Source organism: Protopterus annectens, chromosome 1.part1, assembly GCF_019279795.1.
Source record: "Protopterus annectens isolate FY-2018-M chromosome 1.part1, PAN1.0, whole genome shotgun sequence".
Lineage (NCBI taxonomy): Eukaryota > Metazoa > Chordata > Ceratodontiformes > Protopteridae > Protopterus > Protopterus annectens.
Window position 1 is genome coordinate 1,067,762,778 of NC_056726.1, and position 6,906 is coordinate 1,067,769,683.

The window sequence follows — 6,906 nt, forward strand, 5'->3', positions numbered from 1 at the left end:
CATATGCAAAGGGGCCGGCGGTGTGTGTTGTGGCTTCCACTGGCCCAATGGGCTGCATGGATAGCATCACTGTCATAACTAGTGAATAACTGTGTAATTACATGCATACATAGCAAGGTAGTGTACTGTGCTTGTGGTGTTGTTCGGATATGTATATCCAGGCTGAGTAATGTGTGTCCACATCACAGGGTTAGATGGCAACACACATCCAGTATGTAGGGATGAACACCCAGAGTGTTTCAGATGTGTCGCCTGTGCAGAAATATCTGGCCATTACCTGTGCATCCCCCACAACACACACACATGCAACATATGGCAGAAGTACTATAGCAGTACACACATGTTCATAGGTTCATACTAGGCTATTTGCCCTAGGGCATTGATAAGCCTAGTAGAATGTATTTGTCTTTCGCCACCCAGTTACAAGTTATGCTGCTATGCCCTTGTCCGACGTTAGTATACTGTGCCTCTGTCTAACAGTGACATAGAAGTGATACCTGGGGTACAACTATGATCTCCATCCACTCATCCAGATTCCTATGGAAGAGAGTCAATGAGGGACTCTGCCTAACCTGTAGTGTGAGCTCATTACAGAGTGAAGGGAGCCTCTTGGTTAGGAATATGCCCCTCCAGCATGTCCATGTATGTCAGTGCTGAGGTCCAGGTCTCCTGAGCATGTGGCTGTATGGGACTCTGATTGCCTGAGGTGCAGCATGTTCATTACTGCTGGGTAGGACATGGCTGTATATGGCATGCACAGATTGCCTCTGAACAGGCAGTATGCCACTGAGTCCAGCTGGAGTTCCTTTACCTTGGCAGCATATGACATCTGTTTGAGCCATTGCATCCTCTTGATGAGGTACTGTTGTCCTGTACCAGTTGCTGTAGGTGTCTGGTTAGGTACATCCCAAAAGGTGCATTGTATGCAATTATAGGCCTGATGATGGATGAGTAAAGAGGCACAATGACCTCCCCTGCCATACATGTGAATCCCTCATGATTAGCTGGGCTATATAACATGTCTTTCAATCCACGTTGGCCATGTGGTTGACAAATGACAGACTGCTACCATGTTTCTTCCCCAGGTCCCCAACCACGTCTCCTGTACTCAATGGCCTAACACCTATGTTGTACTTTGCCACCAGTGTGGAGGCGTGGGAATCTGCATTGAATACTGATACTCCCCCTCCCTTGTTCAAGTGTTGGGGCCGACAAGAATGGTAACAGCTATAACTTGGTAGTACTGGTGTGCTCCTGTGAAACCTGAAACAGGTTTATGTTACTGCACAGATATTGATGTCCAGAATGCTAAGTAGGGTTTTGAGTGCGTGCATCCTGAGGTCTAGACTTCCGGTGTTGAGTAGCAACACTCTTACTTCCTCATCGTTGTGATACAAATGGCTGTGGGTTTGCTTTATGAGCCTTGCCTAATACAGGCACTATGGGTATAGCAAGAGGCTCCCCCAAATTCCAATAGGACAGGGGTGACAGGTGCAAGCTGTCCCTAGCAAAGCATACCACCCCAACATGGCAGGCATTGGCACACCTGTGAATGACACCAGTATGTCAGTCAATGTTTGGAAGGGATCATCGTGCCTTGATATTGTGGCATCGTTCTAGGTGAGGGTAGGATGCTACTCAAGGTCAGGGTCAAACTGTCTTGGGCTACGTGCTCAGAGAGCTCTGTACTGTCCCATGTCATGTAGTCCAGGGAGGTATGTGTCAGGTCATTCACACCAGCATGGACATTGACTGAGTCATACCTGTACTTGCCTTGGGGTTACCTGAGTGTTTGTGTTATGTGGCAGGTCATAGTGTTTACTGTTAATGGCTGTGAGTGTTCAGCACATTGGCTTTGTGTGATATGTGTTGCACGTGTTCGTTTCCGTGGTAGTGGTTGCCTGAGTGACTGCTTAGGAGGTCTCTGCTGCATAGGCAGACCTGTAGTCCGAGCCTACAAGTATGTTCATGTGTGATCATGTGTTAGTTCCGCTGTTGTGGTAGGTCTATGTGAGACTGGAAGTGCTTGCCACCAACCTCCCTAATGTAAAACAACTGGTCTGAAGGCCAAGTGCTTAGTCCAAATGACTTAGAATGATAGCTACACTGTAATCAGTTACAACCAAGCAGTAATAAGTACAATTTAATACTCCCTGTATAGAATGTGTACCATTTATTGTTGAGATACTATGCTGATAACCTGTTTGTGTACCTTTCCAGGTTAACATGGCTCCAAAAAGGAACCCAGCTTATTCTGCTGCAGAGGATGACGTGATTCACCAGAGCCTGGTGTGTGACTATGCCATCCTGTTCTCACGCACCACCCAGAATCAGCAGGAGAGGTCTGCACTGTGGCAAAACCTAGTTAGCAGGATAAATGATGTTGGCATGCACGATAGGACATATGAGCAGGTGAGACATCACTGCAGTGATTTGATTAGAAGTGTCCGCCAGCGTGCTGCAGATATCCGCAGGCAACAGGTTGCCACAGGTGGGGGGGGTGGCCACACATCCCCCCTCACCAGACAGGAGGGGATACTGCTAAGTGTTGTGGATCCAACCCCAGAACAACAACAGCAACAGTCATGCATCATGATGGAGGTTGGATCCACACAGCAGCAAGACACCGAGCGTGCAGGTAAGATGCCATATTTATTTATTGTTATTACTTTTATATTTGTTGACCAAGATAGTCTAGCTGGATATATGTCCATTTTCAGTAGAGGCCTGGGGAGAAAAGCTACACACATAACATAATAAAGGCAGACAGACAAGTTGTTAATACAGACAGCCAACATAATAGAAATATACACCAGCCTGTTAATTAAATCAACATACATGTAAGGAACTCAAACAGTTTAGAGTCATACACAATGTACTGTTGGTTTCAAAGCAATTCTACCTAAAGCATAACGGTTATGCAATAAGGCAAAAGCCATATAGATAATAGTTAGGGCTCAGAAGGGTAGAGAAGTAGAAGGAGTATGAAAGATACAATGATATGGAAGAGGCAGGAGTCAAGAAGGGAAGTGAGGAAAAGAAGGAAGACAGTCAAGAGGAGGTGGGAGGGATGGGAGAAGTAGGTCAGAGCATAGAAGGACATCAAGGTGAAAGAAACAGGGTAGAAGCTAGTTTTTATGCACAATGAGGGGTTAAAGGTAAAGAGAGGTTGGGGAGAGGGACGTTAGCCTGGACTCCAACAAGAACAAAGCCAGTGGTTTTGGAAGAACAGTTTGAGTTGTTGTTTGAAGAGAGGTAAGGGTGAGATTAGAGTTAACTCCTGGTATGTACATATGACTGTTCTGTACACTGTTACTTCATGCACGCATAAGGTGTGCATGTGGTATGTATCTGTCATCATGTTATGTGATTGTGCATGTGTGATACAGACATTATGAGCAGCTGATGTGTATAAGGGAACTAGTGTACTACTGTACTGTATCATGTGCAAAACAAATGGCACACTTGTGCCCACTGACATTACTCTCTTCACACTTCCAGGTCCCTCCCATCTAGCAACGAGGCAGGCCATACATGCTGGTGAGTGTTTTTAACATTACCTGAAAAACAATTTATAATACTAGGAAGAGTAGTGTAACTCTGTAGTAGACATGCTGGTGAGTGTGTTCACAATACCTGTAATACCAAGTTGTACTAAATTAAGAGTAGTGTAACACGGTACTGATGTGTGTGTTTACTGTGGGGTGTGCATGTGTGCATGTGTGTTAGTGTCCATGAGTGCATGTGTCCATTTCTGAATGTGTGCATTAGTATTGAAGTGCATCTCTGTCAAAAATGTGTTGAGACTGTAATCTGTGTTCCCTGTTTTCCTCCCGTAGGTTCTGGTGCTGCTCTGGTGACCTGCAGCAGGGAACCTGAATCTTGTGCCCCAGGTACTGATGATGATTAAATGTCTGTAATGGTGCAGGAAGGTGTGTCTGGGTCCACCATTGGTCAGCCAATTGACAGTGCACAGCTGTCAACCCCGTCAATGCGCACAGTCATCCTGCCGTTACATCCTTTGTCACCATTGTCCCAAGGTGATGGACAGTCTGCAGTGGGCATAGATCAGGGTAATGTAGTACCTGTGGTACATGCATCCCCACAAGGCAGCCATGAGCAGGGGCCTCCAATGGTACCACACAGACAGTCGCCCATGGGTTCTCGTGGGGGCATCCATGGCCGTACTGCCTCTGGCCGACGTGCCCAAGGAGGTATGTCAACCTCCACTATGTTTCAAACTGTCATGCAGGCACAGGCACGTATGGAAAGGTACACCAGACAGGGTCTGAGGGAGCTGAGAGCATGTTGCACAGCCATGACAGACAGCGTGCGTGACGTTGCGAATGCTATCCGTAACTTCACAGATGTCGTTGACAGACGTTGTGGGGGCATAGAACAGTTGCACCACAACCAGATGTCCATGGGCCAGGGCGATGGTGTGCATTTGAGACGTCGACGTGGCCGTATGCCAGCAACAGCACCAGCTGGCAGTGGCCGCGGACGACAACAGGCCCACTCACGCACCTCAAGTGCCAGCACCAGCCCCAGCAATGCTGGGTCTGTGCTGTCATCAAGACGCCCCAGGAGACCACGTGTACGTGGCTCTGGACAGTCCCAACAGGGAACTGTGTCCAGTCAACACACCCCTGCTTCCGACGACAGTACCCAGTCTGGGTTAGTACCGGATACGGCCCGTAGCACCCCTGCCAGGCACAGGTACCGTGTCCGTGCCCACAGACACTGATCTGGATGACCTGACAGGTGCAGTCTGTGGCTGTCCACAAAACCCTGTACATGGCAGCCATTATGTGGGACTGTGTGCATGCTTACACACATGCAGAAACCTAACACCTAGGGCAAACCTACACACACACACTGCACCAACACTGGTCCACCCTGTACTGCTGCCCCTCACAAACACACATACACACACATGTCAATTGGTGTTACCAGTGGCCGGCTTGGGCATACCTAACCCACACCCTGTGCATATGATGACACTGTGCCACCTCTTACATACTACAACATCAGTGCAGGAAAAGGTAAACACATTGCTGATGCACAGGGTGACTACATAGATGTGTATAAGTAGTAACATGTTGGTAACTGTTCACTGTTCCAGTATAATTGTGTGTATATCCCAGCAGTCCTGCTGCAGTAACTGTATGAATGTCCTCAATTGTAATCTGCACCCATACTACTTACCAAAGTGTACCAGCTGCACACCATCACATGCTAACATTGACTATGGCAATGCGCATCATGTGCTGTTATGTAGATTCAGCTATATATATCTGTTCTGTCACACATGCATTTATACACACCCTGCTACCCACACACATGCACACGCTCACCTGCCATTCCCATTATTTATTACTCTACATGAGTAGCTGTTGATACATGACAGGTACACATTTAAGAAGTGCACTATGTTGTTTACTACTGGCATCCTCTTCTCTACCTGTACTCACAGGGTGCAGGCAACCTCATCAGTTCAAAGATGTAATGTGCATCAGGTACTGTGGTACCCTGATTGCCACATCAAACATGTTTCCCATACAGAAATGCACACACAGACACATCCCACATCCACACACTTGCCACATTCAGGCTTCAAAACACTATCTAGGTATATTCTGGTACATGTGCGTGTTACAGTAGCATGTAACACTATACTGACTACTGGCAGTTGTCTGTTGTCATGTTGTTTGTATAGAATAAAAGAATTGTTTGATTATCCTACTTCGTTTTGTGGACATTACTTAAAGAAGTGTTACCTTACATGTGTTATTGGTATCACCACCTTCTCTTTTGTAGTTTTGTTTGTATAGGGTGCTGTCAACATCACTGCTTGTTAAGGGTAATGACCACCTTGCAGTGCATAGCCCCATGTGGCAAAAGCCACATCCCACCCCCATAATTGTGCACACACACTAACCCCACCCACAGTAAAACACATACTTTCCATTTGCAAGATTCAAACCCATACCTAACTGTGTTATGACAGTAGAAACAGACACATTAGCAGAGTGTGCTATTTGCATTAGTTGGAGAAAGCCTTTCTAATGCTGTACTTAGAGGGTGCTGACATCATCTGTGTGTAGGAGGAGGGATGTGCACCCTGTAGTGTGTTCTCCCAGTTGGCAAAAGGCACTTATCCCTCCCAGCATAGTGCACACACATAAACCCCACTCATACTAACACACATACATTCCCTTTGCAGGATTCAAATCCCTACCTAACTATGTTATGACACTGAAAAAAGACGCATTAGCACAGCGCACTATGCGAATTACTGGAGGACTTTAATACAGGTAATATAGTTATAGAGTCCTGACATCATCAGTGTTTCAAAAGGGGGATCTGCATCCTGTACTGTACTGTCACAGTTGCTAATAGGGGCATTTCCCACACACACATCGATGTGTTTGAGGTTTGCATATGTGGGGGATCCAGTACTCCAGTGTGATTAGTATATGTTTTGATTGCAACAATGGGGGATATACTCCCAGTGGTGAGCATTTTGTATTCATGTTTGTGATGATCAGGTCTAGTATATCTGCTCCTCTTGTGGGAAGGTTGGTTACCTGTTCCATAGCTAAAGAATGTCTGATCTATGGGAACCCTAGAGCTTGAGTATTGTGGCTTGTGTAATGTTCACAGTCTATGTTTGGGTAGCTGACGTCACCCAGTATGATGGTGTTTGCAGAGAAATCTATACTCTCCTGTGTCAGCATGAAGGCTGTGTGGGAGTCCTGAATTTGAGAGGGTGCTGTAAGAGCTCCTCTGTGTCTCTTTCCATGTGGTCCAGGGAGGTATGTCTCAGGTTGTTTGCACCAGCATGGACAATGACTGCCTCATAGTTGTACTTGCTGTGGAGTGACCTGTGTGCCTGTGTTATGT